Raw genomic sequence first — 12,090 nt, 5'->3', positions numbered from 1 at the left:
CAGCCTTGTCCTTTCAAGTCCATTGCAGACCTCGTTGACTGTTTTTTGTACTTTAAAGTACAGTGTTCTGGCTTCAAGCTGTAGAAATAAACTCAATCGTGTCCCTATTATGGCTTGTTGGAGTCTTGGCATATGTAGTAACATTTCAAATTTCTTTTGTTCTCTCTGAAATACTTTGGGATGGAGATTCACTTGTAAAACCATGGTACAGCACTCTGCAGCTGACAAATTCTACTTATTTACTGCTGCACACATTTTTTTATTGGAGATAATAGAGTTCTAAAAGGCATCTTATGCAACAACATTAGATGAATCAGAAGTAGTATATCCACATGAAATTTTGGTTGCTCTCATTCAACAGAAGTGTTGGTGGCAGTCAAGATTGAGTTGTAAGTCAATTTAGAATTTATTTGGTAGAAAAAAAAGAAGCATTATCTTTACTTGAACTGGGAGTGTGCAGGAGTAAATAGCTGAGTGTTGGTAGGTATTTGCTGAGTTGGAAATGCCAGTAAAACACAAGGAATTGAGGTTCTGTGATAAGGAATAAATTATGCTAAGTAGTATATGAGCTGCCATGAAATTATATTTAGGTTATTTCTGATACTTCAAATAAACTTTCAGACCAGTGTATTAACATTGACAATATCATTTATTCAAGCTTCAGAAACCTGGGATCATTTCTCATCTTGATTCAATCACTTTGGTTAAAACTCTTGTTAACAACATAGGAAAAAAATAGGTTTTCCAAGTGATCACTATTTATTAGACAATAAATTTAAAATGACATTGCAAATATAATTTCATGGTTTTTGCACTTTTCATTTCTTAAAAAAAAAACAAGGATGGAGACGAATAACAGTGCTTAGAATATTGTGAGGACAATCTTGATCTATCAACTCCAGTATAAACACACATCAAAGGAAAATTATAAATGTCTAAATACGACACCCATTATAGATGGAGAGTTTTACTTCTTTGACTCATCTTTGCAAATAAATCTAAAAAACAATGATTGTGTACTTACATATTTCAGATCCTCATCTGTCTAAGAATTGAAAGCACTGAAGTCATGTGTCAGAATAACTCGGGTGGCCTCTTCTCAATTCTCTTTTTGTGATCACCATCCACAAAAATCAGTGCGCCACTGCAGTGGTCCAGCCATCCTCACTACAGAAAAGGAGCCAGGTGTTGAGTGTCAGACAAGAGTGGCATGGATTTGTAAAGGTTGTTTGTATGGATTTGTAAAGGTTGTTTGCATGGAAGCTGTCAGGGCTCTAAGACCCAGATTCCCTCTATCTACCAGAGTACCTCCATCAGAATCCAGGCTATCACATCAGACATGAACTGGTACTCCTCTTTAATGTCTGTACTGATATGGGTAAATGAGTATCTACCTCCATATATAAGGCCAGCCATGTCCAAGCTGCCTTCCCATACTTTGATTTCCCCAGGAACAGTTACAGCATGCTCCAGGTTTGCTCCTACCCAAGATATACACACCATGCCCCTATCCATTGGTGGCTTCACACATTAGATGTGCTCTCAAAGGCTGGATAAGGAGTATATCAAATGTGAGGTGCTTCAAGCTGAATGGAATGAAACTGGACCTAAGTTAGTATGCAGACGTTCAAACACGGAGAGAGTATGTTTTTCATGGGACAAGCATTCTAACTGTATTTTTGCTTCCTTTCTTGTCTATATTTTATGCTTAATGCTGGTAATAAAGCATATTTCCTTATTTTAAAATATCACTCAAATACTGTAGGTTTTTCACATTATATTGGTTTTTTCAAAGAAATTTAGGAGAGATACACCTGGATGAGTCCAACTGTTTCAACATACATCAACAAAATTACCATCTCAGTCCTCTACTGCATATTATTCAGACACTTTAACGTAGTAATGTCCTGGACACTTTTTTTAGCAGCTCTATATTTAATGGGGACTTGAAGACAACTCTCAGTTTTAGAGGTACTTGAATCTATATTTACCATGAGATCCACTGGGTAATGTCACTCTGTTTAGTGACAGCACTCACCAATATAATGTGTGGCACAGCAGAGAAAATGAGCCAGTATATGATCTTGCAAAGGGCAGACAGTTTCTAGTAGGTCACAATTAACATGCCCCTCAGTGTCATCAAAAAATAGCTTGAAAAGTTGTGACTGCAGATGCAAGATGCATCCCAGCTCAGCTGTCCACATAAAGCTGTCCAGTGCAACTAGAGATGCCCTAGTTATTCTGATTGTCCTTCAGCTGCTGTCCAGAAAGACATGGATTTCCTGCAAATCCTGCATCTTCTCTGCCACTCTCCTAAATAAGCTTGGGCATTTAAAATGGCTCTGGGCATCTCAAATGCTTTTAAGTTAATTGTAAAACTAAACTTTGCACTAAATCACAAGTTTTGCATTGAGAACAGGACTCTGTGATCCCCCATCTCACTTTTTCTACTCCCCATGTACAAGTCCAGCACAACACCCCTTTGCACAAGTCCTGCTTCAGGGAATGAGTTGCATAACAACATGCCAAAAATTTTGTGTTGTATGCTACTTGTGCACATGTATGCATGCTATATTAAGGCTCACATTTTTCATTCTTTAATTAATATTGATTTTTTGTAAAAATTATAACAGTAGGATTCCAAAAATCTATTATGTTTTGTTTGTAAGGAGCTGGAATAAATGTATTCCAGTAGAGATAATGCTGTAAATGTTGATCATGTTACAAGTTGGCCCACCTACTGTCACTTCAGGAAGCAGAGGTTTAAATATAAAACTACTATTTTTAACTGAGTTAATATTGGAACTGAAGGAGGAGACGTTCAATCTGGGGTAAATAGTAGAATGTCTGATATAAGTAGCACTATATTGATTTACAGCAGTGAAGCAACTATCAGAAACAGTAAATCTTTTCTCCACCAAGAGGCCCACAAATGTATTTATAATACTATTTTGATAAACAAAAGAAAAAGTCACAAGTGGAGATTATTCAAAGATATCTCAGAAGTCCTGACAAGTTCTTAGAACAAGAAGTTCTATGAGACAATAAATGGAAATATGGAGCATGTGTCCTAGCCCAGTAGACTGCTTCAAATCCCTGAACTAAAATATGCATGTTAAATAACTACGTGTTCTGTTTACAACGAGCAGTATATTCCAGACATAATTAAAATAAAGAAAATTGTTATTGGATACCTCTTGATAATAAAACAGACCCAAGCAAGCCTCCCCCAAACCTCCAAGGTATTAAATAAAACCAGGTTTTATACTATAAACATTCATTTATGTTTTCTTCTTGAAGTTGTAGTTCCTAAAGTACTGTAAATAAGATTATTATTAAAAATAAGAGCAAGATCATCAGATTTTATTACTAAATTGGAAGTAGGAAAATAAAAATAAAAATAACAAAAATGCTTTAATACTTAAAACTCACAATTTTAAATACCTTATTTTATCTTGATTTATTAAATATTCTAATGTTGGGTATTCTTTTTGGGTGTCTACTCAATAGCACATGGCCTTTGTAGTACAATATAAACAAAAGTAGAAAAGTCTAAGAAAGTTAACCCAAGAGGAACCTTACTTGTCCAAAAATCCAACTAAAAGGAGCCAAAGCTGTGTTTTCTTTTTAAATTACTCTCTCTCTCTTTAGCTGAGGTGTTTAAAGACTCCATAATGAAGCACAGCACAGAGTACAGCACAGGAGGACTGAGACTATGGGCTTTAGGGAGATTAATGGCTGCAGAAGCGGCTCGCTTTTTGTTACATTAACCTGCCCAGAAAAGCAATTGCCTCCACAGTGCCCATACCCAATCCCCATAAGTGGAGACATATGGCAGTTCTGTGATACAGAGAACACACTGTGGTAGTTTTATTGATACTGGGTCTGCTTCTTAGCCAGTATAAGTCTTCTCCACTCAGCTATGAATTGATCCTTTTGACTCTTGGCAAAAGCAGAACAGTCATAAAGGTTAATGCTGCCCTTGCAGTCATATTCCTTCTCTGAATTGCCCTATAGGGGTGCCTCTCTCCGCTGACTCCAGGGAGACTGGTAGATTAAATATAGACTGAGCTAACTCTTGTGCCTCTGCCACTTTGGTGGGATCAATCTGTAAAGACATGCTTTTCTCTTTGTCTGTGGGTCTCAGATGTGAGTCTATTGATAGAAAGCCACCAGAAGTAGCAGCGAGAGTGGTGCAAGTTGTGCATGGCCATCTCTGTTTTCTCATCTGGTGAAATGTCAAATGAGCAGAGACTTTTCCTCCCTCCCTCCCTACATTCCTCCCTCCCTCCCTCTTCTGCCTGTCCATTATCTATCTGAGGACAGTAATCATTAAAGTATTTCAAAACCCGTATCCCAATGTTTCCATGTTGAATTAACATGAACACTCAGAATTGGAGAGCTGAGGTGCATTTTGGAAGGACCTTGCAAAAGGCATTTTCAGCTCAGATTCTTGGCTTAAGGACAAAAGGTTTGGTGATGTGGCGTAACGTTGCCCACACATAGGCACACAGACATAATTTCATATTTTCTGCTTCCCTCCTCAGATTTCTCTCTTCCAGCCATCAGCTTCTCTGCTAACCTTGAAACTGCAAGGAATTTCATTCTGTGGCTTGTGTTTCCTCCAAAGCAGAATTGCAGGACTTCAGTTCCTCCCTAGAAATTATGTCTCCTGGAGTCATTATTCCCTCTTGGCCTCAAACCACTTCCTGCAATTTCAGAGCCACTGAAAACAGCAGTTTCAAATGATCTATTAACCCATGAAGGCTAAGCCAGCCTGGATTCACCAGAGTTCCTTTGATGCATTTTTCTTTTCTCACACTTTTCTCCTTTCCCTAAACTTTGAAATAGAACTGAAAAGATTCTTCCTCAGATGAGTTTCGGCCCATTTTACAGACCTTATCCTCTGAATATTATTTTGTTTTCACCTCCAGTTTTCTGCTGCAGACTGCTATTTACCAAATCTATCTTTCTTGAAAAATTCTGTTGACCTGTAAAAGCTGAAATGTTAACTATCAAAACCCTTGGGTATAGCCACAAATGATTATGTAAGGCTCGAGGCTCAATGCCAGATGAACAGACGACAGACCCATTTATCATCAGTAGGAACAGGCACATTAATTGGCTATGATACCAGTACTGTCCTTCAGCATTAACAAAACTCTTCTTGATCCTGAATGTACCCCCAGAACATCCTTTATTAAATAAGATAAATAATACTGAGGCCAAGGGTCGCACTGCTTCGTCTGAGAAAGCTCAATTATTTATGAATACTTCTCTGACTCAGGCTTGGTAACCTGACAGGTTACCAAGCCTGGCAAAGAGAGCTTTTTGGTCTACTGACAAAACATTATTATTCTATACAGACGTGTCTTCTGTATTAGAGAATCAACAATAGAGAAATGAAAGCACATTAGTCCTGTAAAGCTTCTGGGCTGGAGGAAGAGTGTTTGAACACTGGAACAGTTTAGCCAGAATGGCTGCAAAGACTCTGTCCTTGGCAATATTCAAAACGTGACTGGACACGTCCCTGGGCTCTTGTGGCTGACACTGCTTTGAGCAGTGTGTGTTGGACTAGATGATCTCCAAGCTCCCTTCCAGCCTCTGTGATATTCTGTAGTTCTGAGTCCATGAGACAAAGCCACAGTAGTGGATTCCTCAGTTTTTATTCTGGGCTCTTCCATGTACTCACACAAAAGCCAAAATACTCATAATTGACTACTGCTTCCAACTGTTTAACCATGCAAAGAGGAATATAATCCTAGGAGCCCCTCATGCCAATTTTCTCACATGCAGCTGAGCATGTGAAGAGGTAACCAGTGGCCACTGTTTGGTATGATACCTGGAGAATTCCCTGTCATTAAGCAAACTCTTCTGTAAAACAACTTGGTTCTATTTGGCACAGTTGCTATGCAAATATTTTGTATGATTCCAGGCACGCTGTCTGTGTGCCATCATTGTTACCATGGATAGTACAGAAGCAGTGATACAGTCCAACAACTCTGCATGAGAATGGGGAAAGTAAAACATTGATAATTTCACTGGAATGCTGACCACATGTTACAAGTAGTAGAAACAACGTGTTTCTTTCAAGATTGGCTTCACCTACTTCTTGAGTTGCCAATAAATGGTTCTGTGAACCATTTATGGAAGGAAGAGCTCAAAAGTAATAATGTAGTATTTCATGGGACTCAAAAAGGACCCTCTGGGTCAAGTCCATCTTGCCAACACAATTTCTACCTTGTGGTCACATGTTGCTACCTTGCCCACATTTGATATACACAGATGTTGATGTTTTCAACACCCCTCTTTGTACAGCTTGTTAGCTAATTATGCCTTCATCCTACCATAAATGACATTTTCCCCATCCTTGTATCACCTTTCTATCTTGACAAGAATGAGAATTGTTTTTTTCTTTCTCCCCAGGGGGCTTGGGAGTTTTCCTCAGAATGATACAGTATTTCCTCACACTTAGAACAGAGCCTTCTGTTTGCACACAGTACTGGGGAATTTTCAGTGCTGACACCAGTCAGGCTGGCATGCACACTTTATACCTGTGTAGCCAAAGGAACTGGCAGATGGTTGGTGACAAAAGAAGCATCCCATGGAGCTGCAGGAGAACCATCTCAATAGATCCAAGATTTCAGAGCCTGAAAGTTACCATGCAACAGCCCAACTGTAGCGCTGCTCAGCATTCAGCCAGAAGCAAGGCAGGTGCTTGAAATGCTTGCCAGGATTCACTCATTCAAATGTGTTTAGTCTCTAAGATGGAAATAAATCTGGCAAATGGGTGTGGAATGCTCTTACAGAGATGTAAGAGCAATCACCTGGTGTAGGACAGAATACACCACCTTGTGTCTGTGACATTTTGGTAGCTGGAGGACTGACTTATACAAAATTGTCCCTCCCAGGCCTCCAGCAGGAGGAATTGTCTCTTCCAGCAGAAGAGACAGTGAGAATAAATGGGAGCAATGAGAATGTATGATGTTGAATGAAGTTGCTGCTGAAAAAGAAGATGTGCTGACAAGCAGGTCTCATTTCAGCATGGGTTTACAGGACCAAAGTATCTGCCATTCCACAGCATTTGGTGGGGACCATTTTACAGGAGAGGGGTGGCTACTGATGGTTCAGTGCTGTATAAATACTTGAGCTGTAAGCCTGGCTGATGGGACTGGGGAGGAGGAATTCAAAATTGTTGAGCTGAATATGTTAGATTTGTCAGATTTGGATCACTTCTACTCTCTGCTTAACAATAAGCTTCATATTTCATGTCATTCTACCTCTTGCATGCAAGTCACACACCTGGATTTTTGTCTCCCATTTAAACTTTTTAAAGAAAAATGCGAGGTTTTTCTGCATCTTTCCTTCCTGAAGCTGGTGGTAGACTAAGGAAGCATTTAGGTGTTTGCTTCACACTATAAATTTATTTCTTAACTCCCCTGAAAATTTTCCACTACTCCAGCTCCTGCTCAAAATTTCCCATGCTGCAGCTACAATGTACTGACATGATTCACAGTTCTTGTTAAGCAATGGTAAACCTGTCCCAAATATGTGGAGCTTCTTCTTTCTACAAAAGAAATGAACCATATCAAAGATCATTGCAGCTAATCTGTCTTCAGACTCAAGAAGATTCTTCTGCACCTCTGCATTTCAGAAGATGACCTTTATCAGATGTAAAGCCTACAAATATTTTCTGACTGTGTAAGGCAAACTATGGATATAGGATTTGATGTACAAATGTAATAGCCCTTCTCCTATCATACATCAGCCAGGGTAGCACAGATGCAGTGTTGCAGAAACAAAAGCTTGAAGTAGAGGGAACAAACATAAAAACTAGTTTATAACTTGCCAGTGGGAAGAGGAGATCAACTAAAACAATTTGCAGTGAATGTCCAATGGAATACCATGGAGTTAGTCTCCCTAGAGGAATGGAGGGAAGACAGGAACAATACTATCTCTCTAAATGCAAACACTGACTGGGAGAGGTAGTTCTTCTCTGATCTGCCAACAAGAGCAAGAGTTCTTTGCTGAGTAAGCAACTGGGCTAGCTAGGAAAGAGTGTGCACACTGATGCCCTAGGGCATCAATTTCATGATCAGGGCACCCTGAGACATGCTTCAGTTTTCTCATAATGACTGGATTGAGTGCACTCATCAAAACTGAGATTTCAGGGCTCAAAGTTCAAAAGGCTACCAGAGGTGACATCATTTCCCTGCTTCCTCCTTCTCTTGTCCCTTCCAAAAACAACCCCACTATATTTCTTTTTCTTGCCATTTGACTGAGATCACCTGGGGGTTAATTATCTTTCTGGGATGAAAACCATATGTTATTTCATGTTCTTGCATAAGGTTAAGCTGTGTATGATGAAACCGATCAATTAAATCTTGTGGGAAGGGAAGGGAAGGGAAGGGAGGGTGAAGCTTGGCCAGGAGTTAGTGTTCTCATTTACTGACAACATAATCCATTGTAACAGACAAATACAAAAATTTACTTACATGTAAGGAACAAAGAAAAGAAAGTGTTGTCTGTGTCATCATAAAATGAAGCTGGGGAACACTAAAGTGGGGGATATTAATGTAAATAAGATGGGGAAAGTCACTGCTTATGACTGGCAAAACTCAGAATATGAAAAGGTCATATTATTTAAAAACCAATTTTTCAGTGTGTTTGGTTTTGTTTTTTTAGTTTTGTTTTTACCTTGAAGCTTGCAGACTGCTTTGAACACAGCAGATACCGTGCTGATGTGCATTCATAAAATCCAGCCTGTTGTGTGGATCTACACCTGTCATTTCACTTTAGTGCAGGAACAGTCCCCTAAAATGTCAGCCTGATTTTTCAATCTATCTGGCATGTGAGGCTGGTTCTTATCACAGTGGATGGTTTTCCTTCAAGCTAGAATATGGATTTTTTGTGCTGGTCTGGCAGGGATAAAAGAGAAGAAGAGAAAACAGACATGGAAGTGCTCCACTGAGTCTCATGCTTGTAAAATTCCATGCATACAGAAATTGCAAGTGGAAAGAAGATCTACAGCCACATGCAAGTTACTGAAGGCAAACAGCACATCATAAGCTCAGAGCTGTTTACAAGTAAATTCTTCATAACTTCTAAGCCAAAAACTTCATTGCCTGAATAATATCCTTGTCAAAGAGAAACATTTCTTTGCCAGTGAGAAAGAATAACTCCAAGAATCATTCAACCCCTGGCCCTGCAGAGCTTAGGTTGAACACGGGTTAACATTTCAGTGCAGTTACACTTACTCAGCAGCTAGCATTTGGAAAGTGTGTTACTGAAAAGAAATAAGCACAAACATACACAGATGTCTACTGTTCTGGGTTCAAATAAGCCTTGTGGAGAAAGAGTGGTGTATATATATGTGGGTGTGCACGTGTGTGGGCATGCATGGGAAAGCAAAATGAGCTTTATTTTTATTCTGAATCCCACCTAAACAAAGATCCTAATGTTATCCCTTGGAATGAGGTAAGAAATATGATCATTTGGTTCCAAGACCTGCCTGAAACTACAGTTTTTGTAGCCCTGAATGAGCAGCAACCAAAGTAAAAGAGATCAGATGAACTGCATTTAGAAGTGATGCAGTGAACTGGTACGAGGGGAAAGTGCTTTTAGTGATCGATATGAAAACAGGGGGCTTTCATCTAACCACAGTGAGGATGGCAAAGAGGAATTTGGGCAATATAATATGGGATAAAAGGGTAGATAGCCTCTTATTTCAACCTAAAGACTTAATGATGCTTATTAAAAGGTTGTTACCTGGTTTCATGGAAGAATTATTGCCCTCTACCTCTTTCCTTAGAGTGAATGACCTGACAGGGAAAAACAAGTTTTCTTAAGTCCTTGCTCCTTGTTATGGAAATGTTCTTCTCATTTTTCTGTGACTTTGCCAAAAGATCAACCCATGCAAACCAGCAGTACACAGTGCAACTCCCCAGGCAGCATGTTCATATTACAGCACTTGGGTCATTAGATATTACGATTTGATTCACATAACAATCGTTTAGATTTGGGTCAATGTTACCAATAATGCCAGAGCTTTGAAATAGCAAAGTGTTCTCATGCTTAAAAAATTGCATTAGGCCAAAGTCAGGTCTGAAGGAGACACACTGCAGACAATGAACTTCCAGCAGGTGAGCCAGGCTGCACATTTCTGCTGGGGAAATTTTTCCACCACTGCAGGATTTCATTATCGCTGTCATTTTCTCTATGAATTATTGCTTTCTTGTCAGATTTACCTCCCCTTCCACTTGAAAACAGTCATCTGGGGAACAGGCCAGCAATAAAACAAAACCCCTGGAGGTTAATGTTGCAATGACAACAACAAAAACAGTAGTCTTCTTCAACTAGGGGACCAAACCACATGGTACTGCTTCAGCTATGAGAGATCAATCTGTGTGTATCTGAATATAACTGGCAGCACTGCTTTTCTGGCACTGGCTAACAATAAAGTGTTATGAACTCACAGTTACTAGATCTTTTTAAGGCTGTCTGGTGTGCTTCAAGACTTATAGTTCTTTAGCAATGACTAGAAATGACAATTCAGATGAATTCACACGCCATGAGAAAAATATCTATTAATTAGCTTTTCAATTAATGTTAGGAAGTCCCATATGGCATTTGACTATGAGTATACAAGGTGCTAGCATTTCTACAGGTCTATAGTAAAGAGACATGGAGCAGAGATATGCCCTGGGAGACAGGAAACCAGAGCACCAAAATGCCCTTCTTCTTACCAGAAGAACCCATCCAACTGCACAAAGTAGCCTTTTCTGGTGAAAGAACTATCATCTCACTTTTTGTAGAATAAACTGTAGTTTAGCTAGAGATATCTAAAATTAAATCAACTGGGCCAAATCTACGAAAAGCCATTATTTCTTGTGTATTCCACCTGAAGATGTTAGTCTTACATGTGAAATGTAACTCTGGAGTTAAGTCTAACCAGTACCCAGAGGGAGCCTAGATGTAGATTCGTAGAACCATTCAGGTGGAAAAAGACCTCCAAGATCATTGAGTGCAAAATACCTTTCAAACTATAATATGGAGGAAATATTTTTAAGTTAAATATTTTGAGACATGTAGAATGTGTGAGAACATTTCTTTAGAAATTACCATGGTGTGGAATCAAGCCATAATCAAATGAATGAAATCAAAGAACTTTTCCTCTGTTGCCTTCCTTGAATAGTCATTTTTGAACCAGAAAGTAAATGCAAAAAGAATCTTAAATCACAACCAATCACACCAGCAAAACTTTGACACTCCTTCACACTACTAAATGGCTTAGAAGCCAGAATGACTGCAACAGGAGATCAAATCCAACTTTACTGGAACAAATTGTGCTTTGAATTATGTTGATGCAGTGCCACAGAAGTCAATGTGATATGACCTTCACAGCTAATTAAAGAGGTCCACTAAATTTGTCCTAGTCAGCTTGGCTGCAGAACCCCTTTGCACATTCTGTGCACAGCCTCTTGTTCTCTCTCTTAGAAAAAGTAAAAGATTTTCAGTTAAAATATAAGCTAATGAATTTCAGAAACACCTTTTTTACAGAAAATCCTCAAGTAAATAATGACAGTACACTGGAAAGTACAGACCAGATTTACATGAAGATTGATAAAACTTGAATTTAACTTGTTGCAGTCTATGACTTGTGAGAGGAAGAGGAGGGACAAACACTGATCTCTTCTCTCTGATGACCACTGACAGGACTCAAGAAAATGGCTTGAAGCTGTGTCAGCAGAGGTGTGGGTTGGATACAAGACACAGCTTCTTCACCCAGAGGGTAGTGGGGCACTGGAACAGGCTCCCCAGGGAAGGGGTCACAGCACCAAGCCTGACTGAGTTCAAGTGGTGTTTGCACACTGCTGTCAGGGTGTGACTGCTGGGAATGGGGCTGTGCAGGGCCAGGAGCTGGATTCACTGATCCCTTTGGGCCCATTCCAACTCAGCTTGTGCTGGCGTTCTGTGAATCAAAGTCATTTCACTATGGGATCTTTTTGTAAAGGAGCAGATTTACTACAAGGTGTGGGAGGCTGGCAAGCATTTCAGGGCATTGTCCAGTGCACCCTAGTTACTGCTAGA

At 39.5% G+C, this 12,090-nt stretch overlaps 1 protein-coding gene across 6 annotated transcripts in view; it reads right to left on the bottom strand.

The window, feature by feature from the left end:
- The window catches only part of TENM4 (teneurin transmembrane protein 4), a 591,710-nt gene that overhangs the window by 497,419 nt on the left and 82,201 nt on the right, over window positions 1-12,090 (bottom strand). For all 6 annotated transcript variants that reach the window (XM_015638720.3, XM_015638758.3, XM_015638767.3 and 3 more), the window contains exon 2: window positions 1,025-1,167. The gene's annotated coding sequence lies outside the window, so the exon portion shown is untranslated. The remainder of the gene's footprint in view (window positions 1-1,024; window positions 1,168-12,090) is intronic.

This window comes from Parus major, chromosome 1, assembly GCF_001522545.3.
Source record: "Parus major isolate Abel chromosome 1, Parus_major1.1, whole genome shotgun sequence".
Classification (NCBI taxonomy): domain Eukaryota; kingdom Metazoa; phylum Chordata; class Aves; order Passeriformes; family Paridae; genus Parus; species Parus major.
This window is presented reverse-complemented; position numbering and strand designations above follow the sequence as displayed.